General features: G+C 44.3%; 1 pseudogene across 1 annotated transcript; it reads right to left on the bottom strand.

Moving 5' to 3' along the window:
• Positions 1-13,588: 13,588 nt before the first annotated feature.
• Positions 13,589-15,361, bottom strand: LOC116561156 (annotated as a pseudogene). The gene has a single exon (XR_004273316.1). The product of XR_004273316.1 is annotated as an elongation factor 1-alpha 1 pseudogene (transcript).
• Positions 15,362-26,740: the final 11,379 nt, after the last annotated feature.

Raw genomic sequence — 26,740 nt, forward strand, 5'->3', positions numbered from 1 at the left:
AGGTTGTCATATCAGCTCTTGAAAAGCAGGGTAGAAAGGACTGGTAGCAGAGAATTTAGAAAAAAGATAGCTGATTAAATTGGATTATCATTCTGACAGCCACTTCTTTTAATCTTTAGCCAACGCTGAATCCCTGGGGGTTTATTTTCTTTATATTCTTTGGATAACAGAAGTGTTAGTTTTCAGGTGATATTGACCTGATCCAGGACTAGAGTCAGATGACTTAAAAGAAAATTTGTAAGTCTCTTCAGGATCAAGATCAATGATTAAAAAAAAAAAAAAAAAAAGAAAGATAACAATAGATATTTCTGAAACTGAAGAAGTTTTCATCAGAGACATTCAAACAAATGAACTTACAGAGCTATTTTAAAGCTATCTTCACAATGGTTAGACATAGAAAGCAAAAAATCAAATATAAAACATAAATCAGAAGTGGAATTGAGCATGTTATAGTGAATCTTACAAAATTTAACAACCTATAAGGATAAAAACATCTCAGGGGACCAAAGATAGAACCTCTTCGAATGGCTGTATTTTCAACAACCTTTTACATTACAAGTTATAAAACCTGATTCTAACAATGGCACTGGACGGAAGGTCTTAAGCTTTTGAATTTTCATATCTGTATTTCTGATCCTGTCTTCTTTTCCTGACTCTAGACTGCCATTCACCACTGTCTCATGGTTAGAGGGTGTATTACTGAACAGTATTTTCCTAGCTTCAGTCATTCCAGCACTGTTGTCTCATATTCTGCCATAAGTGTACAATCCTTGTATGATTACTTATTTGTTTTCTTTAAGTTGACTAACATTTTTTACTTGTATGTAATTGAAAATCATAGCTGCAACAGAAGAGCAGTGCAATTAGCTATCAATACAGATAGATATAGATAAATAAATGTAATATAAAACATAATTATGTTCTAATTAGATGTTGTCATCTTCCAAAGTCTGACACCTATTCTCTCTTAGATAAAACAAAAAGTATTTGATGTTAAATAACATTAGCATCAGACTAAGCCTTTCTCATTGATAAAATTAGAAAGATTTTTACAGGATTAAACAAAAACTGACAAGGTGAAAAAGAAGAGAAGGAGAAGAGAAAAATGAGCATGGCCAAAAGTTACACTCAAATATCAACAGAAAAAAATTCTAAGATAGCATTAAAGAGAATGGAGGCATGACTAGAATTGGACAATTTTTTTAAAAAATCTACTCCTTGAATCATGCTCTGTCTTCACCTCCATGTTGCCTCTGATTATTCTTTGAATAGAGAATATCATATTTGCAATGATAGGAAGTAAATTAAAACAATCAAAACAGTGGCACTTATAAAATTCTGCAGAATGGAATAAAAGGTGCTTATATTTGTTAGAAATTCTTATGGATAAATTTGATTTTTTTGTTTGTCTGACAATGTGCAAAATCTAATTTTCTCTAAGTGAAATTAACTATAATTATTGTGCTTTGAGATAAGTTTAATACTTTCTTTCACATTTTGAATACGGTATATAACCTCTGCAGACTTAATAAGGTTAAACTAAGAACTGCTGGCAAAATGTATCTAAACACTCAATTGACTTTAGATTGATCTTTATTCTACATAAAAAATGTACAAGTCATTTTATAAAGGTTATTCAACAAGAGAACTAAAATCTATCAAAGTTTTATGTTATTAAATACAATCTACCGAGAGGGAGGGAGGGAGGGAGAGAGAAAGAGAGAGAAACAGAGAGAGAGAGAATGAGAACATAAAACAAGTTATTTCCAAAAGTTTACTGGAGCATATAGGGTGAAATGGAGAATGGTAATTGTTTTGTAGTTTTTGTTTTTTGTTTTTTTAGATGGAGTTGTAAGGTTTATTGCTGAGGTAAAATGAGGAAACTGAGGCAAGTATAAGAAAATGAGAAGTTAATTTATTCAGCTCCTGGGCGAGGTTCTGTGGTCCAGGAAGGGGCCAAAGAAGTGGTGCCTGGCTGTTTAGGTCATGGGGTTTTATGGGGAGAGAAGGCGATTGATTGGCTATTGGGGAAACAAAGCAAAGGCAATTTTATTGGCTGTCAGGAAGCAGGAAGTACCTGAAACTAGTTGCCATTGGTAAGTGGGCAGGACTTTGGGTAAGTGGGCCTTGATTGGCTGTTGGGGAAACAAAGTGAAGGCAATCTTATTGGCTATTAAGAAGCAGGAAATGCCTGGACCTAGTGGTCATGGATAGGCGGGCGGGACCTCGGGCCTTGATTGACTGTTGGGGAAACAAAGTGAAGGCAATCTTATTGGCTATTAAGAAGCAGGAAATGCCTGGAGTTAGTGGTCATGGATAGGCAGGCGGGACCTTAGGTAAGCAGGCCTTCAGGGGGCATCAGAGCAGACTGTTACCGGGCAGGGTCTGATGGGGCGTCTTTAAAAAATTTTCCTGCAGGGTTTATCAACAACGGGCTGGGGGTTAAATGCATAATTTAGTGCCGAATGTGGGCTTGAGTCTGGTATGCGGAGGCGGGTGCGGAGAAGCCGGGTGGCAAGGCCAGATAATGAGTTTGGGTGATGACGTAGTTATCAGACGCGGAGAGAGATGGATGTGTCCGTTTAACCCTCTGCGAGGCAGCCGGCCTTACAGAGTCTCACTCTCGCCCAGGCTGGAGTGCAATGGCATGATCTCAGCTCACTGCAACCTCCACCTCCCAGGTTCAAGCAATTCTCTTGCCTCAGCCTCCCCAGAAGCTAGGATCACAGGTGCCCACCACCACACCAGGCTAATTTTTGTATTTTTAGTAGAGACAGGGTTTTGCCAGCAAGGCTGATTTTGAACTCTTGACCTCAGGTGATCCGCCTGCCTCAGCCTCCCAAAGTGCTGGGATTATAGGCATGAGCCATCGTACTTGGCCCGTAATTGTTTTAAAATCAGAAATTATTATTGTACTGTTCTAGTATAACGCTATCTGAATATGAAATCCCAATTAAAATATACTGTTACTGTCTCATTAAAAAAAGAAAGAGCAAGAACTGAGGATTCTGGTGTTGATAATATCAGAGTAGCTAGTGCTATGATAACTCTCCCACAGAAAACGATGATAAATTCTGGACAAAATGTCACCAACTATTTGAAGACATTGGAAAGGGGCCAAAGGCAGGGAGAAATTAGAAGGGATTTCAAAGTTAAATGAGGGAACCATACTCATTTGATGGGATCTACATTTTTCCATATTTTCCTATAGCTTTGCAGCATGGGGCAGTTAGAACTCAAGTAGAAAGTCTTGGCCAAGCGCAGTGCCTCACGCCTGTAATTCCAGCACTTTGGGAGGCCAAGGCGGGCAGATCACCTGAGGTTGGGAGTTTGAGACCAGCCTGACCAATATTTTGTCTATACTAAAAATACAAAAAAATCAGCCGGGCATGGTGGCACATGCCTATAATCCCAGCTACTCGGGAGGCTGAGGCAGGAGAGGTGCTTGAACCCGGGAGGCAGAGGTTGCAGTGAGCAGAGATCAGTCCATTGCACTCCAGCCTGGGCAACAAGAGAGAAACTCTGACTCCAGAAAAAAAAAAAAAAAAGAATGCAGTCTTAATTGCTGGAGGTGTCATAGACTAGAATTTCAGAGCCGCAAGAGTGGCTAGAAATCCAAGGCAAACCTAACAAAGAGCCATGAAAGAGGGAGTCCCCAAATCCGCATGTAAACTCCTGTCAACTAGTTGGCTGACCCCCAACCTGTGCATGTACAAAGATCATTTCAAGGAGCCCACTGGAAAGCAGTAGTTGAAAGGCTGGGAGAACTGAGATATGTCAGCTACCGTCTACTGCAGCAGAGAAGATTGAGCACTGCTTAGTTAAGAGACTCAGTAAACACCTCAGTCTTTGAATAGGCTCTCACTGAAAAAATCATAAAATCAAGACTTCACAATTTTAAGGTGATCCGCCAGTAATTTGTCTCCAGAACAAATATCAACACTCTTCAGAGAAATCTAACAGAAATCAGAGTCTCTACAAAGTATCATCCACCATGTCCATTATAAATATAATATTACTAGATGTGGAAAAACAGGAAAATTTCACCCAGACTCAAGAAAAAAAATTGTGACATAAAAATATACCCTAGGATGGCTCAGATGCAATTGGTAGACAAGGATTTCAAAGCAGCTATTATATGTAGTTTCAAGAACTTAAAAGTTAGTTCTAGTGAGTAGACAGATGGGGAATATCAACAGAGAAATGAAAACTATACAAAAAATAAATTGGAAATTCTAAAACAAAAGGTACAATTGCTGTAATAAACAATTTACAGGGTGAGCTGACAAAGAGATTGCATATAGCCAAGTGAAGACTAAACTCTGATTTTTACCTTTTCAAATTCCTTTCTAAGGGGTCTGGGGAGTCATACCCTACAAACCATAAATTCTCATCAGATGGGTTTCATTTAACCCTATATATCATGATTTATTTTCCAGCCTGACTCTGGCATAACATTACGAGACAAGGTGGCCAGGTGTGTAATCCCAGCACTTTGGGAGGCTGAGATGGGTGGTTCACCTGAGGTTAGGAGTTCAAGACCACCCTGGCCAACATGGTGAAACTGTCTCTATCAAAAATTTAAAAAATTAGCTGGATGTGGTGGTGATCGCCTATAATCCCAGTTACTCAGGAGACTGAGGCAGGAAAATCACTTGAACCCGGGAGTGGAGGTTGTGGTGAGCCAAGATTGCACCACTGCACTCCAGCCTGGGCAACAGAGTGAGACTCCGTCTCAAAAAAAAAAAAAAAGAAAGAAAGAAAGAAAAAGAAAACACTAGGAGAAAAAACTCTCTGCCAAACTCAATATGGAGTGAAGGTACCATCAAAAATGGAGCATAGGTAAGAGGTTTTGAAATATCAGGGTGATAAAACTTATCAACAGTAGACATACAGTATAAAATGAGTTTCTCTGGCTGAAAAAAATGACATTATATGAACTTTGGATTTACTAAGAGGAAGAAAGAGCATAAGAAATGATAAATATGCAGATAAATAGAAAAGGCTACATTTTTCTTTCATTCTTCCCTTTTTTAGAGACAAAGTCTCACTCTGTCATCCAGGCTGGAGTACAGTGGTACCATTATAGCTCACGGCTGCCTTGAACTTCTCAGATCAAGTGATCCTCCTGCCTCTGCCTCCCAAATAGCTGGGACTACTGGCACACACCACCATGCCTGGCTAATTTTTTTTACTTTGTAGAGACAGGGTCTTGCTATGTTGCCCAGGCTAGTGTTGAACTATTGGCCTCAGGCGATCCTCTTGTCTCAGCCTATCAAAGTGCTGGGATTATAGACATGAGCCACCATGCCCTGACTTTTTTTCTTTCTTAATTTCATTTAAAAAGCAACCGATTGCTGAAAGCAAATATTACTGTTTTATGGCATTTTTACATATATAAAAGTATATATGATAACACTAACAAAAATAATGGGGAAAGTAAATGAAATTATACTATTGCCAGGTTCTCAATTTCTTGTGAATTTTTTATGAAGAATATTAACTCAGAATGTACTCATAAATTAAGAATCTGTATTGTAATCCCTAAAGCAACTTTGAAAATAATACAAGAGGTATAATTAAAAAGCCAATCGAGGAACTAAGATTGAATACTCAAAATATGTGATTTTCCAAAAATAAGGTTGGAAAGGAGAAATAAAGGAACAAAAAACACTTGAGATAATTGGAAAACAAAGAGCAAAACAGTAGAATTTAATTCAACATACTGATAATTATATCAGATGTAATGTATTAAACACATCAATTGAAAGGCTGTGATTACAGGCTGAATCAAAAAGGAAGACCCAGGCCAGGCCCAATGGCTCATGCCTGTAATTCCAGCACTTTGGGAAGCTGAGGAGGGTGGATCACCTGAGGTCAGGAGTTCAAGACCAACCTAGCCAACATGGTAAAACCCATCTCTACTAAAAATTACAAAAATTAAGGCCGGGAGCAGTGGCTCAAGCCTGTAATCCCAGCACTTTGGGAGGCCGAGGCCGGTGGATCACGAGGTCAAGAGATCAAGACCATCCTGGTCAACATGGTGAAACCCCGTCTCTACTAAAACTACAAAAAATTAGCTGGGCATGGTGGCGCATGCCTGTAATCCCAGCTACTCAGGAGGCTGAGGCAGGAGAATTGCCTGAACCCAGGAGGCGGAGGTTGCGGTGAGCCGAGATCGCGCCATTGCACTCCAGCCTGGGTAACAAGAGCAAAACTCCGTCTCAAAAAAAAAAAAAAAAAAAAAAAAAAATTACAAAAATTAGCTGATCGTGGTGGCATGTGCCTGTAGTCCCAGCTACTTGGGAGGCTGAGGCAGGAGAATCGCTTGAACCAGGGAGGTGGAGGTTGCAGTAAGCCAAGATTGTGTCACTGCACTCCAACCTGGGCGACAGAGTGAGACTCCATCTCAGAAAAAAAGGAAGACGCATTGCGTGCTGCCTAAAAGTGGCCCACTTTAAATGGAAAGGCATAGGTTGAAAATGAAAGGATAGGGAGGGCCGGGCGTGGTGGCTCACACCTGTAATCCCAGCACTTAGGGAGGCCGAGGCAGGTGGGTCACAAGGTCAAGAGATCAAGGCCATCCTGGCCAACATGGGGAAACCCTGTCTCTACTAAAAATAGAAAAATCAGCTGGGCGTGGTGGTGTGCGCCTATAGTCCCAGCTACCCAGGAGGCTGAGGCAGAAAAATCACTTGAACTCAGGAGGTAGAGGTTGCAGTGAGCCGAGATTGTGCCACTGCACTGCAGTCTGGCAACAGAGCGAGACTCCGCCTCAAAAATAAATAAATAATAAAAGGCTAGGGAAAGATATACCAGACAGACAATAAGTACTAAAAAGTAAGAGAGGCTATATTAATGCCAGACAAATTAGACTTGAAAACCCGAAAGTTTTATCGGAAACAAACAGTCACATTTTATAATGATAAAAGGGTTAAGTCACCAGGAAGATCTATTAGTCCTAAATGGCAACATGGAGAAGCCTTGTCTCTACGAAAAATTTTAAAATTAGCCAGTGTGGTGTTGTACACCTATAGTTGCAGCTGCTTAGCAGGCTGAGGTAGGAGGATCATACGAACCCAGGAGTTCAAGGCTGCACTGAGCCATAATCATCCCACTGCACTCCAGCCTGGGCAAAAGTGAGATTCTGTCTTTTTTTTAAAAAAAAAAAAAAGCTAAACAAACAAACAATTTGGAGAATTTGAAAATCATAATCGAGAAACTTTATCTAATGAGTCAATTGATATTTATAACACATTTCACCCAGCACCTATAGAATAGCAAAATACACATTCTTTTCAAGTACAAATGATATGGTATGTCATCAAGATATACCATACCATGCATTAGGTCAGAAATAAATCTTAATAAATTTCAAAAGAAATTCTAATTGTGCATAATATATTTCTTAACCACAGGGAATTAAATTAGAAATCAATACCATTAAGATATCTAGAAAAGGCTCAAATATTTGAAACTAAACAGCACATAATTAATCTATGAATCATAAATCATAAGAGGAAAAATATTTTGTACTGAATGGTGATAAAAGTACATTAGCGTGTCAGGCGTGGTGGTTCATGCCTGTGATCCCAGCACTTTGGAAAGCTGAGGCAGGAGGATCACCTGAGGTCAGGAGTTCAAGACCAGCCTGGCCAATATGGCAATATCCCTTCTCTACTAAAAGTACAAAAAAATTAGCCAGGTGTGGTGGCACACACCTGTAGTTCCACCTGTAGTTCAGGAGAATCGCTTGAACCTGGTGCAAGGTTTTTTGAACTGGTTGCAGCATAGGCCATACCCTAGTCGAGTCATGGGGATCCCGTTACCTGCACATATACCTCTGAACAGCCACCTGGAGCCACAAAGTGTGAAGTAAGAAGAATGGCTAGCTCCCGCAAAGCCCAATTAACCAACCTTATGACGTTGTACCATTGTTCCTGCCTCAATCGTTCCTGCCTTAACTGATAACCCAACCTGGTGACTCCGGACCTTGTAACAACCAACCCCCTCTGGTAATACCCCTGGCTTGCAAAAACCACCCTAAACTGTAACTTCTGTAGCTTTCCAATGCCTACCCCAAAACCAACTCCTATCCCACTGCCCTCCGCTAACTCTCTTTTGAACTCAGCCCACTCACACCTGGGTGAATAAACAGCATTGTTGCTCACACAAAGCCTGTTTAGGTGGTCTCTTCATTCAGAGCGCACTTAACATTTGGTGCCAAAACCCAGGTCAGGGGTACTCCTTTGGGAGACCAGACCCCTGTTCCTGCTCTCCCTCTGTGAAAAGACCCACCTGCAACCTCAGCACATCGGACCAGCCCAATACCCTCTCCACCTTCAAATCAGGTAAGCAATCTCTCCCCCTCTCTCTATTTTCCTTTAAATCCTTCTCCTTCTAAGTAGAGAAAAGGAAACAAGTCTCGGAAACAAGTGTCTCCCTCTCTCTCTTTTCCTTTAAATCCTTCTCCTCCTTTTTTTTTTTTTTTTTTTTTTTTTTTTTGAGACAGAGTCTTGCTTTGTCGCCAGGTGCCAGGCTGGAGTGCAGAGGCGCACTCTCAGCTCACTGCAACCTCCATCTCCTGGGTTCAAGCAACTCTCCTGCCTCAGCCTCCCGAGTGGGACTACAGGTGTGCACCACCACCGCCCAGCTAATTTTTGTATTTTAGTAGAGACAGTGTTTCACCATGTTGGCCAGGATGGTCTTGATCTCTTGACCGCATGATCCGCCCGCCTCAGCCTCCCAAAGTGAAATCCTTCTTCTAAGTAGAGAAAAGGAGACAAGTCTCTCTCTCTTTTCCTTTAAATCCTTCTTCTTCTAAGTAGAGACAAAGGAGACATTCTTTATCCATGCGCTTAAAAACTCTAGCGTTGGTCACGGACTCGACTAGGGAAGATGGTCTTTTCTTGTTGTCTGGTCAATTGTGGGGACACCTGCCTTGATCACTCACCCACGTTACAGCCCAGGATTCGGTCAGGGACACCTGCTGAAAACTCTGGTGGCTGCTCGCTCCTTCTTCTTGTCTCTAGTCTACTCTACCCTTTTCCTTAAACGTATCTCCTTCACGATGGGAAATATTCCACCCTCTGTTCCTCAGTCTTCTCCTCTAGCCTGCGTCCAAAAAACCAAAAACCTCTTCAACTATTGCCCAATCTGAAACCTAAACGTCTAATTTTTTCTGTAACACGGCCTGGCCTCAATACAAATTAGACAATGGCTCTAAATGGCCAGAAAACGGCACTTTCAATTTTTCTATTCTGTAAAACCTAGACAATTTTTGTCAAATAGGCAAATGGTCTAAGGTGCCCAATGACCAGGCATTTTTTAAATACTCCAATCCCTCCCTAATTTCTGCTCTCAATGCAGCCCATCCCAAATTTTCCTTCTCTCCTTTCTGTTCACTCCTCCTGCCTCCGCCAGTAACTTAGAATCTACCCTGTCCATCGGCCCTTCTGACCTTTCTCTTCCCCACCTGTCCGAACCAGATCCTAGTCCAGGCCCTAACCCCCCAGAGCCTCCCTCCTCTTCCTCTGCCTGCAACTCACCTCCTTTTGCCCCTCCTGCAGCTTACAGTTTAGTCCTGCAGCTAACTCCCCCAGCCCTGCCCAACAATCTCCCCTTCAAGAGGTGGCTGGAGCCAAAGGTATAGTCAGGCTACATCTTCCTTTCTCTTTATTCGACCTTTCCCAAATCAGCCAACAATTAGGCTCCTTTTCATCCAGTCCTACTAAATATATACAAGAGTTCCAATACTTAACTCCGTCCTATACTGTCACCTGGAGTGACTTAAATGTCATCCTTCTACTCTCACCCCTAAAAAACACCTAAATGCATTTTGTCACCCAATCAGCCCCTAACATTACAAAAAAGCTATAAAAATTAGAATCTGGCCCTCAAACCCCACACAGGAATTAATCAACCTCGCCCTCAAAGTGTTCAGTAGCAGGGAAGCTGCCCAGTGGCAGCACATCTCAGAACTACAGGTGATTGACTCTGCCACAAGACAAACCCCAGCCACACCACTGGCTCACAAAAACTTTTCAAAGTGCCCAGACTGCAGCATCCAGCCGCCCCTCCTGGACCTTGCTTCAAGTGTCGGAAACCTGGCCACTGGGCCAAGGAATGCGGACAGCCCGGGAGTCCTCCTAGGCCCTGCCCCACCGGTGTGGGCCCCCACTGCAAGTCGGACTGTCCGACTCAGGTCGCTGCAGCTTGGTGGCTGAAGACTGACGCTGCCTGAACATCTCAGAGGCCCCCTGAACATCTCAGAGCCCCCCTGAACATCTCGGAGGCCCCCTGAAAATCTCGGAGGCCCCATGAACATCTCGGAGGCCCCCTGAACATCTCAGAGGCCCCGTGAACATCTCGGAGGCCCCCTGAACATCTCGGAGGCCTCATGAACATCTCGGAGGCCCCCTGAACATCTCGGAGGCCCCGTGAACATCTCAGAGGCCCCTGGACCAAGCTTTGGGTAACTCTTATGGTGGAGGGTAAGTCCATCCCCTTCTTAATCGACATGGGGGCCACCCACTCCATGCTGCCTTCTTTTCAAGGCCCTGTCTCCTTGGCCTCCATAACTGTTGTGGGAATTGGCGGCAAGGCCTCCAGGCCTCTCAAAACTCCCCAAGTCTGGTATCAATAAGGCCAGCACTCCTTTCCACATTCTTTCCTAATCATCCCCGCGTGTCCAGTTCCCCGTTAGGCCAAGATATCCTAGCAAAATTGTCTGCCTCCTTCACTGTTTCCAGGCTACAGACACACCTCATTGCTGCCCTCCTCCCTGAACACATACTGCCCTCAATAGCTCCCCTTATGTCCCCCTACCTTAACCCTAGGGTGTGCGACATCGCCTCCCCTCCCTTGCTCACTCATCCGTCGTCATCCCCTTAAAACCTAACCTCTTACACTGCCCAGCGCCAGTACCCCATCCCAGCACAAGCCTTAAAAGGCCTAAGGCCTGTTATTCCTCACTTACTACGACGTGGCCTTTTAGTTCCCACTAACTCGCCCTACTACACTCCCATCCTACCCCCACAACCCGGAAAAGTCCTACAGGTTAGTCCAAGACCTTCGCCTTATTAATCAGCTAGGGCTCCCCATCCATCCTGTAGTGCCAAACCCATATGCTCTCGCCAACTTCTCTGAAACTCACCCAAATTCCTGAGAAAAATCAAATGCCCGCTCCTGTCTATCTTGCCACTTCACCCTCTTCCTCCATTCTGTGTGCCAAAACATTTCCTGGTTCCACCCCCGGCTGCCACCCTTAACTCTTTCTAAAGTGAATAAATAACCTTCTTTTCCTAGGCACCCCACGTAACTTCTCCCCCAATAAAGTACAACTGTTTACTTTCCTCCCCATTCTTTGTCTGCCTATTCCTTCTGCTCCCTTGGCTGCCCCACATAATTACACCTATTATTTCCAACTACCTCTACAAAACCCTTAACTTAACCCATTCTTTGCTAAACCAATCCAACCCGACCCTAACAAGAGGTTGCTGGCTTTGCATCTCTCTATCAGCTCCCTATTGCTGTTCCCTTATGCATTTCCAGCAATCACCTAATGGAATTCCCCTAGGAAATCTCCCACCCTCTTTATGTTCCTTTACACTTCACCTCCAAGGCCCTGTCACCCATGTTAACCAAAAAATAGGAACAAACCAGCTTCGCATTACTAGCACTCTTAAGCATGTCAATAGCAAGTTTTGCCTAGGTAGGCATTTACCGGGTCTCTCACGCCATCCTTGCTGCCCTCCTCGTGTTCATCAGACCCTCCTCCAGACCCCCTTCCTGTCTGCTCATACCTGACCTTGTTAATGAAAGTGAGTGGTTACTCATAAATACCAAACACTTTCTCATACACCATGAAAACAAACCTCTCCTACCACACAATGACCCTATCAGACCTCACTACAGCCTTTAACAGCTGAGGCTCTTGCTGGTTCCTTGATATCTGGGTACAAAACCCCAGTCCCCACAGAGCATTTTCTTATCTCTTCAGTTTACACCTCCAGTTCTTCCTAAGCCAAGGACTTTTTTCCTCTGTGGCTCTTCCACCTACCGCTGCCTTCCTACCAACTGGACAGGCACCTGTACCTTAATATTCCTTACTCCCCAAGTCTAGTTTGCCAATGGAAATAAGCACCTTCCTGTTCCCCTTGTAACCCCCACATGGAAAAAAGAGTCATCCCATTAATCCCCTTGCTTGTAGGATTGGGGGTATCACTGCCGCAGTAGGAGCAGGTACAGCAGGTCTTACTGCTTCTGTGACCGCATTATGCAGTTTCTCTAAGAAGTTCTCTGCCAGCATTACAGATATAACTCAAACACTATCAGTCCTTCAAGCCCAAGTTCATTACCTGGCTGCATTTGGCCTGCAAAATCGCTGAGGCCTCAATCTACTAACTGCTGAAAAATGAGAACTCTCCCTATTCCTGAATGAAGAATGCTGCTTTTATCTAAACCAATCCAGCCTTGTATATGACACCATCAAAAGACTTAAAGACAGGTCCCAAAAGCTCACACTAATCAGGCAAATAACTATTCTGGACCTAACTGGCTACTCTCTGACTGGGTATCATGGCTCCTTCCATCAGCAGGTCCCTTAATATCTGTTCTTCTCTATCTCCTATTTGAACCCTGTCTTTTCCGACTTATCTCCCAATTCCTACAAAATCGTACCAAGGTATAACCAATCAGTCAATATGGCACATGATCCTTCTAACAACTCCACAGTATCACCCCTTGCCCCAGAATCTCTCAGCAGTCTAAAGTCTCCCATTTTTCGGCTTCCATGCCACCCTCAATCCTGCTTGACGAAGCCCTGAGAAACATCACCCACCACCCTCTGTACTGCTCCCAAAATTTCACTGCCCCCCATTTTTTGATTTCTTTTATTTTTATATTATTAATGTAAAAAGACAAGAATGCAAGGTTTTCTGAATTGGCTGCACCGTAGGCCATACCCTAGTTGAGCCATGGCGACCCCCATGACCCACGCATGCACTTCTGGATGGCCTCCTGGAGGTGGAAAGTCTGAAGTCAGAAGAGTGGCTAGCTCCTGCAGAGTCCAATTAACCGACATCGTACCATTGTTCCTGCCTCAACCGTTCCTGCCTTAACTGATGACCCAACCTTGTGACTCTGGACCTTGTGACACCTCCTCCTGCTGCAACACCTCCTGGCTTGCAAAAACCTCCCTAAACTGTAACTTCTGTAGCTTTCCAATGCCAACTCCAAACCTATAAAACCAACTCATATCCCACTGCCCTCCGCTAACTGTCTTTTAGGACTCAGCCCACTGGCACCCAGGTGAATAAACAGCCTTATTCCTCACACAAAGCCCGTTTAGGTGGTTTCTTCATTCAGAGCAACCCGGGAGGTGGAGGTTGCAGTGAGCCGAGATCACGCCACTGCACTCCACCCTGGGCAACAGAGCTAGACTCCATCTCAAAAAAACAACAAAAAAGAAAATTCCAGAAAGAAATAATTTATACATTTTTTTTTGGCCTGGCAATAAATATTTTAATTTTTATTTCATTTTTATGATGACATAATTTTCAAGTTTATTGCCTTGTTTGTCTGTTTGTTTTCTCATTAAACTTTTTTAATGGGTCTCAAAATTCCGTGACAAATTTTTGGTCAAGTTGTTTCCATTAAAAAGTACTGATTTTGAAAACTAATAACTTAAAACTGCCACAAGCAAAAAAGAAAACCAAAGTGGTCCACAAAACATTCTCCTTTCCTTCTGAAGGTTTTACGATGCATTGTTATCATTAACCAGTCTTTTACTACTAAACTTAAATGGCCAATTGAAACAAACAGTTCTGAGACCGTTCTTCCTCCACCACTGATTGAGACTGAGGTGGCAGGTATTAGGGATAATATTCATTTAGCCTTCTGAGCTTTCTGGGCAGACTTGGTGACCTTGCCAACTCCAGCAGCCTTCTTGTCCACTGCTTTGATGACACCCACGGCAACTGTCTGTCTCATATCACGAACAGCAAAGCGACCGAGAGGTGGATAGTCTGAGAAGCTCTCAACACACATGGGCTTGCCAGGAACCATATCAACGATGGCAGCATCACCAGACTCCAAGAATTTAGGGCCATCTTCCAGCTTTTTACCAGAATGGCGATCAATCTTTTCCTTCAGCTCAGCAAACTTGCAGGCAATGTGAGCCGTGTGGCAATCCAGTACAGGGGCATCGCCAGCACTGATTTGGCCTGGATGGTTCAGGATAATCACCTGAGCAATGAAGCCAGCTGCTTCCATTGGTGGGTCGTTCTTGCTGTCACCAGCAATGTTGCCATGATGAACATCCTTGACAGACACATTCTTGACATTGAAGCCCACATTGTCCCCAGGAAGAGCTTCACTCAAAGCTTCATGGTGCATTTCAACAGATTTCACTTCAGTTGTAACGTTGACTGGAGCAAAGGTGACCGCCATACCAGGTTTGAGAACACCAGTCTCCACTCGGCCAACAGGAACAGTACCAATGCCACCAATTTTATAGACATCCTGGAGAGGCAGGCGCAAGGGCTTGTCAGTTGGACGAGTTGCTGGTAGGATGCAGTCCAGAGCCTCAAGCAGCATGGTTCCACTGGCGTTGCCATCCTTACGGGTGACTTTCCAACCCTTGAACCAAGGCATGTTAGCACTTGGCTCCAGCATGTTGTCACCATTCCAACCAGAAATTGGCACAAATGCTACTGTGTCGGGGTTGTAGCCAATTTTCTTAATGTAAGTGCTGACTTCCTTAACGATTTCCTCATATCTCTTCTGGCTGTAGGGTGGCTCAGTGGAATCCATTTTGTTAACACCAACAGTTAGTTGTTTCACACCTAGTGTGTAAGCCAGGAGGGCATGCTCTCGGGTCTGCCCGTTCTTGGAGATACCAGCTTCAAATTCACCAACACCAGCAGCGACAATCAGGACAGCACAGTCAGCCTGAGATGTCCCTGTAATCAGGTTTTTGATGAAGTCTCTGTGTCCTGGGGCATCAATGATAGTCACGTGGTACTTGCTGGTCTCGAATTTCCACAAGGAGATATCAATGGTGATACCACGTTCACGCTCGGCTTTCAGTTTATCCAAGACCCAGGCATACTCGAAGGAGCCCTTTCCCATCTCAGCAGCCTCCTTTTCAAATTTTTCAGTGGTTCTTTTGTCGATGCCACCACATTTGTAGATTAGATGGCCAGTAGTGGTGGACTTCCCCGAATCTACATGTCCAATGACGACAATGTTGATATGAGTCTTTTCCTTTCCCATTTTGGCTTTTAGGGGTAGTTTTCACGACACCTATGTTCTGGCGGCAAACCCGTTGCGAAAAAGCACCTTGTTTGTTTAAATACGAAGCTAAACTACAAACAGGTATAATCAAGATATTGTATCTCACATTTACACTCCCATCAAATCCTCTTCCAATTCAGTGAGCACTCACCAGGCCAGTAGGGGCTGGGGAGGAAGGCTTTCTTAGGTAGCACCTTCGTGAGGCCTGGGGTGGGGCTGGAGGGAATCAAAGATGAGGACAGGCTCTCATAGCTGTCTCCACTCACATTAACCTGGGACCAGGGTGGGCAGGAGACACCAGGTCACGGCTCCTGAGCCCTGGCCCCCTGGACTGAAGGGACAGTGAGTGAGAATTAGTCGTAATTGTGTGCCATTCCGAGTAGCACGAGGAAATCTGGTGCTGTCCTGCTCCGTCCCGCCCAGCACATGAATCATCCTTTGGTGCATATACATCCACACTACATATGCTACCTCCTGTGAACCTCTTAGTAGCCATCTCAGTTATCAGATCAATCATCAGGTCAACTGGACGTATTGTCATGCTTCTGTTCAAATAACCCTTATTGTATTTACTTAATAATGGCTTCAAAGTGCAAGAGTAGTGGGCTGGCATATTACTATAATAGTTCTATTTTATCATTTGTTGTTATTATTAATCACTTACCATGCCTTTTATTTTATTTTGAGACAGAGTCTCACTCTGTTGCTCAGGCTGCAGTGCCATAGCACAGTCTCGGCTCACTACAACTTCTGCCTCCCAGGTTCAAGCAATTCTCCTGCCTCAGCCTCCCAAGTAGCTGGGACTTCAAGTGCATGCCACCACCCCCAGCTAATATTTGTATTTTTAGTAGAGATGGGGTTTCACCATGCTAGCCAGGTTGGTCTTGAACTCCTGACCTCATGATCCAGCCACCTCAGCCTCTCTAAGTGCTGTGATTACCGATGTGAGCCACCACGCCCGGCTACCATGCCGAATTTATGATTAAACATTATTATAGGCATGTCTAGGAAAAAGAATATATAGAGTTTGATACTATCTGCAGTTGCTGGTATCCACTGAGGAACTTGGAATGTATCCCCTGAGGATGAGGAAGGACTATGAATATGGCAAATCCATCTACTTCTCTTCTCTCAGCTGTTATCGTTCTAGTGTAAACCACCATTGTCACTCTGAGTGCTCCAGTGACTTTATAAGCCAGAGTGGATTTTTAGAAAAGTAACTTGGTTTGTGTCACTTTCCTGTTCAAAAAGTCCTTTATCAGGTTTCCAGTGCCCCAGGTACTACATGCTGATCTGGCCTCTGCCCACCTCCCCCATCTCATACGAATGCCCTACCTGATTAATGTGATTGGCCACAGAAACTTCCCAAAACCACCTTAAGGCTTTTGTGCATGCTGTTCTGTTTGCCTGAAATCATCTTTGTGCTCTGATTCTTTCTCAGGCTTAAGTCTTTCTAGGTTTAAATGTTACCTCCCTTAGGTCCTATATTATTTTCAGAGTGGTCTCCCCTAAATCCTATTATATTCTACCTCAGTGCTTTGGTTTCAATGTGTTCTCCAAGGTTCATGTGTTGGAAACTGAATCCCCAATGCAGCAGTGCTGACAGGTGGGACCTTTAAGAAGTGATTAGGTCGTGAGAGCTCTGCCCTCACACGTGGTTGAATGGTGATATTGCAGGAGTAGGTTAGTTACTGTGGGAGTGGGCTCTGGATTAAAGGATGAGTTTGGTCTCTTTTTTATCCCTTGCTCTCTCTCGCTCTCTCTCACCCTGTGATGCCTTCCACGGTGTTATGATGCAACAAGAAGGCTCCCACCAGGCGTGGCCCCTTGGTCTTGGACTTCCCAGCCTCCAGGACTCTGAGCCAAATAAATTTATGTTCATTATAAATTACCCGCTCAAGGTATTCTGTAATAACAAACCAAAACGGGCCAGGTGTGGTGGCTCATGCCTTTAATCCCAGCATTTTGGGAGGCCAAGGTGAGAGGATCACTTGAGGCCAGGAGTTCAAGACCAGCCTGGGCACCACAGCGAGACAGGTCTCTGAAAAAATCCAAATAAGCAAAACCAAAATGGACTAAGGCACTCCACGTTCTATTTATTCACCACAGTTCCTCTCAGGTTCTGAAATTTTTATAGTTATATAACGTCTCAGCTACAGTACCCAACACACACACCCAGACACACACACACCCAGACACACACACACCCTTATCTAGAATGTAAACTCCAGGAAACCAAAGACCCTGTCTGTCTAATTCATCTTATTGTGGTGGCCTGTGTATCCTAAATGTTGAATTAATTAAGATAAGGAATACCTGGGGGTGCCAAGACAGCCAACTGAGAATTTCCTGGTGGTGGTATTTGTGAGTCTTTTTGTTAAAACGTAGTAAGTGTTCTTTTGTTTTAGTTTAAAGGTTTAAAAAAAAAAAAAAAGGCTGGGTTTGTTACTCTCATTTTTGACAGCTGTAAAAAGGAGGAATTAATCCACACAATCTGGGAAGAAAAATAAACCTCTAAACTAGGCCTCTCAAGGCTCTTAGAGAGAGCGAAACAAAGATGGACAAAGAATGAAGGAGGTGGACTAAGAAGCTGGATCATCTCCCTGCCTCTTGCTTCCCTCTCATCACCACAACCCACCCATTCAACCCAGCCTTTCCCTGGCCTTGATTACACACATGTGACTGTATCGTTCCCCTGTTTTCAATTCCTCAATGACTTTTCATCAGATATTGAATAAAAACTCAAGAATTTCAGCCCAGACCACTTATTAATCTTTATTTCTTTATTCTTGCTAGTGACTCAGCCTGCTTTGCGTTTCTTTGTAAAATTCCACCATCCATAATCCTTATTGCTTCAATTTCCTTTGTTCCTTTCCCAAGGCTGGCCATGAAATGGGTCACATTTCCCCAGCAACCCATGTAGGTTAGATGTAGGGGATCAAAAAATGCTACCCCAAAATGTGTCACTTTGACATAAAGATTACTTTGAGCTGGAAACAAACGAGAATCAACAGATGTGAAACTGACATTGCAAAATTGTAACTGAGACAGTGAGAGAGATCTGACGTAACCAACTCATCTGGCTTCTAACCTCCAAGCTGTACTTGTTCATTCCTGGGCATAAGCTGAAATAATTTTGAGAATAAATTAGTTTATAGTTTAAAACAAAGATGAGGCTGGGCGTGGTGGCTCATGCCTGTAATCCTAGCACTTTGGGAGGCTGAGGCCGGCAGATCACAAGGTCAGGAGATCAAGACCATCCTGGCCAACATGGTGAAACCCCGTCTCTACTAAAAATACAAAAAATTAGCTGCGTGTGGTGGTACACACCTGCAATCCCAGCTACTCAGGAGGCTGAGGCAGGAGAATCACTTGAACACAGGAGGTGGAGATTGCAGTGAGCCGAGATTTCACCACTGCACTCCAGCCTGGCGACAGAGCAAGACTCCGTCTCAAAAAACAAACAAACAAAAACAAACCTCTGATCCCCGAATGCTGGGGAGACTCATTTGAGTAATAATAAAACTCTGGTCTTCTGCACAGCCAGCTCTGCATGAATTCCTCTTTTTCTATTGCAATTCCCCTGCCTTGAGAAATTGGCTCTGTCTAGGCAGCAGGCAAGGTGAACCCACTGGGTGGTTATGAAATGGGAGAGTTCCCTGACCACTTCACAGGACTTGTGACAGGGGTGTGGCTCATTTGCTTGGCTGCCACACACTCAAACCCCTTATGGTATGGGAAGCAGGCAGATGGGCAGGTGCAGGAGCTGGAGTGAGCAGTTTTGGGCTCCCATCTCATGGTAGCATCTAGAGCTATGTTACAATTAATGCTTTTTTAGCAGTTGTTATCCACGGATGGCTGTTAAATCAGCTCAATGGAGAACCAGAGGGACAGCCTTTTACATCCTGCCTTCTTAGCCCTTGTCCGGTGTCCTGGAAGAATCAGGTCACTCGTACTTGAAGGATGGTGAATGCAGCAATTTTATTGAGTGATGAAGGTGGCTCTCAGTGGGATGGATGGGGCGCTGGAAAGGGGATGGAGTGGGAAGATGATCTTCCCATGGAGTTCAGCTGTTCCTCCACCAATCTCCTCTCCAAGTGTCCTCAGCCAAACTCCTCTTGACATTCAGACACCCTTTCTCTTCCCCCCTTTTCTGTCGTGCTGCTCTGCCACTTTTCTGGTCTTCCGTACCTTTGCTGGTGGAGCTTGGAGTTTATATGGGTACAGGATAGGGGCGTGGTGAGCCAGAGTGGTCTTGGAAAAGGCAACATTTGGACTGAAAACAAGATTATCTGTTCCCATTTAGGGCTGTGGGTTTCCAGGCTTGAGGGTAGGGCTTTTATCAAGGAACAACCCTCTTCTACCCAGTATTTTCCCGCCTCCTGTCCATACCAGTTACAGATGCTAAAAGAAGCCTCATGAACCTTTCCTTATCTGACCAAAAGCAGACACTTCTGAAAAATGAGGATATCCATAAATCCCCTCTCCCAAGGAGTTTTTAAGACATTTTGTTTAAGGGTTATCACTGAGTTTAAAATGAGGAAACTGAGGCCAGCACAAAAAGATTAAATGCCAATTTATTCAGCTCCCGAGCGAGGTTCCGTGGTCCCGGGGAAAGAGGCCAGGGAAGTCACACCTGACTCTTCTAGGCGTGAGGTTTTATAGGGAGTGAAGGCGTTTGACTGGTTGCGGGGAAACAGGGCGTGGTCAGGGCAGGCTGCTATTGGTAGGTAGGCAGGATTTTCCAACGGCGGGCTAGGTGCCAGGTGCAGAGCTTAGTGCTGAGTGCAGAGGGGTTTTCCGAGGCTGGCTAGATGCCGAGTGCAGAAGTGGGCGTGTCCGAGCTCCTGGCGAGGCAACTGGCCTTACATTTGTCATTCACAGACAGTTCTTGTCTTGTTTAATATTATTCAGTTTTATGGCTATGAAGACCACAGAGAGTTGATGCTAAAATGAGTCTGCACAAACAAACCTTTCCCCATCAGTTTCCCCCGTGTATTTGCCTTCTCACAATTTGTGACCCCTGAAAACTCCAAGTCCTTTTCCTTTGTCTTGGTACTTCTGTGACCACCCAGTGGATTCACCTTCCTGCTGCCTAGACAGAGCCAATTTCTCAAGACAGGGGAATTGCAATAGAGAAAGAGTAATTCATGCAGAGCTGGCTGTGTGGAAGATCATAGTTTTGTTATTATCCAAATCAGTCTCCCTGAGCATTCGAGGATCGGAGTTTTTAAAGACAACTTGGTGGGTTGGGGACCCAGTGAGCCAGGAGTGCTTATTGGTTAGGTAGGAGATGAATTATAGGGAACTGCAGCTGTCCTCTTGTGCTGAGTCAGTTCCTGGGTGGGGGGCCACAAGATCAGATGAGCCAGTTAATTGATCTGGGTGGTGCCAGCTGATCTGTCAAGTGCAGGATCTGCACAATATCTCAAGCATTGAACTTAGGAGCAGTTTAGAGAGGATCAGAATCTTGTAGCCTCCAGTCACATGACTACTAAACCATAATTTCTAATATTGTGGCTAATTTGTTAGTCCTACAAAGGCAGTCTAGTCCAGGCAAGAAGGAGGTTGTTTTGGGAAAGGGCTGTTAATTATCTTTGTTTTAAACTATAAACTAATTTATTCCCAAAGCTGATTGCTTTTGTGATTTTCTGCTTTGGAAACAAACAGGCTGGGTGCAGTGGTTCATGCCTGTAATCCTAGTACTTCGGGAGGCCAAGGCTGGAGGATCACTTGAGGCCTGGAGTTTGATACCAGCCTGGAGAACATAGCAAGATCCCCATGGCTACCAAAAATTTTTAAAGTAACATAAAAAATAACAAAAGAAACCCCTGTTACTGTGGTTTTAGAGGGGTTTGAGATGGAACATAGCTAACTGTTGGTATTAAAACCAACATTTTAAACCAGCCTTTATGTACAATTTTATATTTCCTTAAAAAAAAAAAATTCCCTATGCCCCGGAATGAACAAGGACAGGTTGGAGGATAGAAGCAAGATGGAGTTGCTTAAGTCAAATCTCTTTCACTGTCTTAGTTACAAGTTTGCAATGGGGGTTTCCCTTCTCTAATAATAGTGTTCCTTTGCTAAGATGCTGCATGTTCAAGTTCCAACTAACCCTTTGAGTTACTCATCATGAGTTTTCTCTTGTGTAATGTGAGATGTATACATTAATAAATTGTTTGGTTTTCTCTGGTTCATTTGTCTTTTGTCAACCCAATTTAAAGGGCCTCGACCAAAGAACCTAAGAGGGTAATAAGAAAAACACATTTTTCCTCCCCTATGTGGGCAGTTTTTGTTTCCTTTGTTGGTTTCATTTCCTCTGCCCGTGCTAATGAAATAGCTTTTGCAAAATTATGACTGAGACAGTGAAAGACATCTAACTTAACCGACTCCATCTTGCTTCTAACCTCCAAGCTGTTCTTGTTCATTCCTGGGCATAGGTTGAACCAACTTTAGGAAAAACTTAGTTTATAGTTTAAACAAAGATGGTAACAGCACTTTTCCAAAGCAGACCTCCGTTTTGCCGGGGGACTAGATTGCCTTTGTAGGACTAACATTAGCCATGAGATTAGAAAGTATGGTTTAAGAGTCATGAACCTGGGGGGCTACAAGATTCTGACCCTCCTTAAACTGCTCCTAAGATCAGTCTTGAGATATTTTGCAAACTCTGCACTTGATGGATCAGCTGGCACCACCCAGATCAATAAACTGGCTCATCTGATCTTATGGTCCCCACTCAGGAACTAACTCAGTGCAAGAAGACAGCTTCAATTGACAGAGCAGGAGCATTGCCACCTTGGACAAAAAGGCAGCTTTGACTCCCTATGACTTCATCCCTGACCAATCGGCAGTCTTGGTTCACTGGCTTCCCCTCACTCACCAAGTTATCCTTAAAAACTTTGCTCCCTGAAGGCTTGGGGAGACTGATTTAAGTAATAATGAAACTCCTGTCTCCCACGCAGCAGCCGCAGCCAGCTCTTCGTGAATTACCCTTTCTCTATTGCAATTTCCCCCTCTTGATGAATCGGCTTTGTCTAGGCAGGGGACAAGGTGAGCCCCTTGGGCAGTTATACTAAAACAGCTGGTTCTCTTGGGGATTATGTCCTGGGGGCCCTCCTCCATTTACTCTGAGAGATCACATCCAATCCGTCTCTCTTTCTAAATACTACTCACCGTTTTGGGGGCCAAGTCTTTAGAGTTAGGATGTGTCTCCTTTCTCTTTAAAAGAAAGGCTGATAGTTCTAGAAGCAGAGTGGGGGTCAGTGACTCTCAAGAGCAGTGCATGTGTTTTTCCCATCTTTCCTGAACTCCTGTCTAGGTACCACATCAAGGCTGCCAGACGTGCTACAATTCAGCAAAGGCTGATTACAGCCATCTGGGCAGCTGAGGGCAGGCAGGGAAAATAAATGTTTGTAATCCATCCTTGTAAATTCCTGTTTACACATACCTGTAAAATCCTGTTTTTAAAAAACTGTCCCCACAAAAGTCACAGGATGTATTGTCTGTCACAAGTCAACCAACTGTCTCTCTACTTGTTACAAGCTGATAGATGATCTCAGCCCTGAGACTCCTTTAGGCCCCTCTCACCCAAATAAACCCCTTGCTTTGTAAGCTTGGGGCTGCCTCCTCTGATTGTTACCGGGCAGCCTGGCAGGTCAATAAATCTTCCTTGCCTGACTTTGGGTCTATTCTCCTTTATCTCGGCTAACCTTACATTTCCCTACAAGCATGGCCACCCCAGAACTTGCAAAGGCTCCCATCTACGAGCTCCCCATAGACAAGCTCAGAAATAAAGGCCCTCCTTCTGCTCCCTTACTCCCTTCACTCAGCCCCTGGCTAACTCCTGTTCCCACAAAGTACGAAGTGTAGGCTGGAAACAGCAGCCAAAGAGAAATAATTAGGTACTTTTTGTCTTGAGTGGGTGATTTTCATTTTGACAACTTCCTTCCAAGGAAATGCCTATCTCTCAAAGGGCTCTTTGGCTTTGCAAAGAAACGTTCTCTGAGAGGGCTTATTTTTTTAATTGACAAATTGCAGCCTGGCCAACATAGTGAAGCCCCATTTCTACTAAAAATACAAAAATTAGCCAGGGGTGGTGGCGCACGCCTATAGTCCCAGCTGTCGGGAGGCTGAGGCATGAGAATTGCTTGAACCCAGAAGGTGGAAGTTGCAGTGAGCCGAGATTGTACCACCGTACTCCAGCCTGGGCGACAGAGCCAGACCTTGACTCAAAAAAAAAAAAAAAAAGAGTGTTTTGTCTCCTAGACTGATCTGACTCCAGTCACTAAGACTCTTGAAAACAGGGACCGAGTATTCCTGATGCCTAGCACAAGAATGAGAATGGAGTGTTGATTCTGAGCACCAACTCTGACCTGGGGTGGCTGCATGGGGCACTGAGAATGGTTGTGATCCTGGAAGGTGGAAGAGCACAGAGGCCACCTAGCAGCTTCTGCTTGATAGGGATTAATTATGGTCACAAGTGTGCATTCACCTTGTCCTAGTGAGCCTTCATCCTCACTGAGAGCCATCTAGGTATCCTGTGTGCCATAACAACTCTGTAGACCTCAGGCTCTCCTGCAAGAACTCTTGTTATCCCCCAGGCCTCTAGCGAAATGGCCTTCATTGCAGCTTTCAGGACCTGTACCCCTGTGAGGCCCCGCCCCTAATCTAGATGGCCTAGGGAACTCCAGGGTCTCTAGATGACATCCATCAGCCCCCATACCTCACCCACTACGAATGAGAAGACAGGGCATGAATTCTCCTAGCACTTTATGGCTGAGTTTAGTTCATCAGTCTCTCACTTTCAGGCAAAGCCTTCTGAAGCTCCCACCGCCTCTGCCTTCAGTTCCAGATCCCTTTGCATTGATCTCATTCACCAACCAGCAGGTTACCCCAGATTTGTCATTACCCTCAAGAATTTTAGAACCCATGCAAATGACCCATCCAACAGCTTGCCTTCAGACTTCCTTATTGTGGTTCTAAAGATTCTAAAGATGGCCAAATTCCTATCAAACCTGAGAGCAGCTCCATTTGCATAATGGTCAACGCTAATTGCACTACTCAGCTGCAGTCTCCTTGCTCTCCACCTCACCTCCTCAAGGCCTGCGTTACAGTTAAAACCTGCTGTCCTTTGACCTCTGCGTCTTGTTTCCTGGCAAGTACAGGACTTTGCATAGAGCTTTAACCTCTCATCTCTGGCCTGGACCTTGGGGGACAAGGCTTTCGCTTCTCTCTGACCACTAGCCCTTTACTCTCTGTGCTGCTGCGCCATGCCTCTGCAACCTCTACCTAGGCCTTCTCTGGCAGCTGAGAGCTGTTGGAAAAAAATTACATGACAATGAGGGCTAATATTACACTCAATTTCCGATGTCTAATTTAGGCTGGATTCTCAACGCTTCTATTCAGCGCTTTATAGGATTCCAGGTCAGTTCTGTCCAAAGACAAAATTACAACAAGTTTAGTTAAAGATCTAATTGGCTTTTATTTGTGATTCATGAATCAAGGCAGGTTCCATTTTATAAAACAGAATGAGAGCTCCCATGGGCAATGGCAGAACAGCGGGGTTTTGTAACGTGGGAACAAGGAAACAGAACAATAGGGGAAAAAAGCTGATTGGTTAACTTCAGGTTGCTTTTTTGTAAAGATTAAGGCATAAAGGACCTTCTTCTTATGCTGATACAGGTAGGCTGGAATCTCCTGTTTCCAGGGGAAAAAACTGTTTTAGAATCTACCTGCTACCTTGGCTTCAGTTTGATTATGTGACATTTAGCATGAGTGACTCCATTTTGGTCTGGTCTGGTCTGTTAAGGCCTAGTGCAGGAATCTAGTCCAAATCAATGGGTTCTCATTGTTTTTGTGTACCAGTTCCTTCCTTAAATCCTGAGGCTTATCCAAACCATTCACCCCTTTCATCACCTATTTGCCCCTCTCCTGCTTCTCTTTTGGCTGAGGATCCCACTTCCTACTTTGATAGGAAATAAAGATACAATTTCCCACCTAGGTTCCACCTACAAACACCTCTGCAGTTTCATGTATTCTTAACTCCAACCTGTCGCCTGTGTGGTTCCGGGAACAATAGCTTCAGCAAAGGTCCTGGAATTTGTTAATAATGTAAATTATCATTGGACTCATGCAAGACTTGCTCTGGGGATGGACTTCCAGGCTGTTCTAAGAGGCTCTCCACGTGATGCTGGGGCAGCTGTTTGGGACTGGTGTAGAGTTCCTCCTCTGAGGACGTCCTTGTTCTTCTTTCATCTATCTTCGTTTTCTCTCTTGTTTCACATAATATTTGCTCTTCTGGAAGATTTATCCTAAAGAAATAACTGAGGCCGGGCGCAGTGGCTCATGCCTGTAATCCCAGCACTTTGGGAGGCTGAGGCGGGTGGATCACCTGAGGTCAGGAGTTTGAGACCAGCCTGACCAAAGTGGAGAAACCTCATCTCTACTAAAAATACAAAATTAGCAGGGCATGGTGGCACGGGCCTGCAACCTCAGCTAATCGAAAGGCTGAGGCAGGAGAATCGCTTGAGCCCTCAAGGCAGAGGTGGAGGTAAGCCAAGATTGCACCACTGCACTTCAGCCTGGGCAACAAGAGAGAAACAAGAGAGAAACTCTGTTTCAAAAAAAAAGAAAAAAGAAATAACTGAAAGGAAAATAAATCTTGGGTCCCCAGAATCACTAAGGTAAAGGGAAAAAGTCGAGGTTGGAACTGCTTAGGGTAAACCTGCCTCCCATTCTATTCAAAGTCTTCCCTCTGCTCATTGAGATGGATGCATATCTGATTGCCTCCTTTGGAAAGGCTAATCAGAAACTCAAAAGAATGCAACCATTTTTCTCTCACCTAACTGTGCCCGGAAGCCCCCTTCCTGTTTCAAGTTGTCCTGCCTTTCTGGACTGAACCAATGTACTTACATAAATTGATTAATGTCTCATGTCTCCCTAAAATGTCTGAAACCAAGCTGTGGCCTGACCACATTGGGCACATGTCATCAGGTCCTCCTGAGGCTGCGTCACAGGTACATGTCCTCAACCTTGGAAAAATAAACTTCCTACATTACTTGAGACCTGTCTCAGATATTCAGGGTTCATATAACCTAAAAGGAGGACACAGTTTTATACTTACACAAAGATGTTTATTATAGTATTATTTATAACTAGGAAAAACTAGAAAGAAGCCCAATGTCCACGAAATTATTAAGAAAGGACAATAGGCCGGGCGCGGTGGCTCAAGCCTGTAATCCCAGCACTTTGGGAGGCCGAGGCGGGTGGATCACGAGGTCAAGAGATCGAGACCATCCTGGTCAACATGGTGAAACCCCGTCTCTACTAAAAATACAAAAAATTAGCTGGGCATGGTGGCGCGTGCCTGTAATCCCAGCTACTCAGGAGGCTGAGGCAGGAGAATTGCCTGAACCCAGGAGACGGAGGTTGCAGTGAGCCTAGA

This window comes from Sapajus apella, unplaced genomic scaffold, assembly GCF_009761245.1.
Source record: "Sapajus apella isolate SASKATOON/1434 unplaced genomic scaffold, GSC_monkey_1.0 scaffold28, whole genome shotgun sequence".
NCBI classification, from domain to species: Eukaryota; Metazoa; Chordata; class Mammalia; order Primates; family Cebidae; genus Sapajus; species Sapajus apella.